General features: G+C 35.9%; 1 protein-coding gene across 5 annotated transcripts in view; it reads right to left on the bottom strand.

Moving 5' to 3' along the window:
* WDR72 (WD repeat domain 72) overlaps window positions 1–1,254 on the bottom strand; it is a 209,292-nt gene that overhangs the window by 109,809 nt on the left and 98,229 nt on the right. The gene's annotated exons all lie outside the window — the stretch shown is intronic.

The raw sequence follows: 1,254 nt of genomic DNA, 5'->3' as shown, positions 1-1,254 counted from the left end.
CTGGAAAAGAAATGCATGACTTAATGATTTACAATTTGAGGCTTAATGATTTTACAATATGAGGTAACAGATGAGACTTTGTTACTAAAATACATGTCATTTTACCGTCTTTTTATAGAGTAGCAAACTCTATAATTTTGTAATGGAACAACAACTTTCAGCCCCCTCATATTAGCATTAAAAGGTGTAGAAATCTACCTCCAGAAGACTGTTCACATTATATCTGATATACCACAGGAAACAATATGGAACCTGAAACAGCTCAAGAGAATGTATGGCATTCCTCAAAAATTCTTCTCCTGCACAGACTTCTGCTTCTTCCTTTCTTTTGTTTTAAAGGAAAGTGCTCCAGTGGATCAGCAGAAAGATAAATTCTATTTTAAATTAATAGGGCTTTATGTTTCCTCTGCAAGAATAATTGTAAAGTTATATATATTTTTCTCTTAGCAGAAATAATCCTACAATAGCTGTAAACAGAAGTAATGTTACATTATATTTTAATCCTGACAAGGTGTTTCAGAATTCCACAGAAAAGCTTTCAATCACCAGTTTTCCCCTTCATAATTGCTTTTGATTTGCGGTATGATAATATTTGCAACCGAAATTTTAAATATTACTTGCATTAGAAATACTGCTTAGTTACCACCACATTTTTCATGACTATATGAACACTAAGAAAGCACACACATTATTTTATTCCCATCAAGCGAATATCTTGTAAATTTATCACATTATCGGTGACCTTTCTGTCTATCTGTATCATAAACACAGAGACATATGCATTTTCTTGATGACTATTATGCAGTCTTCTGAGTCTACAGTTTAATTTGCTATTAAAAAAACAAAGCCAAAAGCAAACAAAAAAATCACAAATCAAACCAAAACATATGAGCCACGATTCTAGTAACCCAGAACACTGATAGGAAATGACACTGCATCTACTGCAGTGAAATTATGAATTCATCCATGCCTACACTGGAATTCCAGAACTTCCTGGACTAATTCCTGGCCAGTAATGTTTTAGATACAGTCCCTGGGCCACCATCAGTGCCTGTGTCCAGTGGGCTGCCCCTACATTGCATCTTCCTCCTGCTTCATGCATCCTCACCAGCAACAGCCTCCAGCACCCCATTCCCAGGTCAATCCTCATTTACTGCCTTCCTGCTTTTCATGAGCATGCAAACACAGAAAAGCATGACTTTCTAGGGGGCTTTGTAGCTGGAAATTTACTGAATATTTACTTTTGCATTCTGC

Source organism: Lonchura striata, chromosome 10 (genome assembly GCF_050655825.1).
Source record: "Lonchura striata isolate lonStrDom1 chromosome 10, ASM5065582v1, whole genome shotgun sequence".
Classification (NCBI taxonomy): Eukaryota; Metazoa; Chordata; class Aves; order Passeriformes; family Estrildidae; genus Lonchura; species Lonchura striata.
Note: the sequence above shows the minus strand (reverse complement) of the source record. Positions and strands in the feature narration are given on the sequence as shown.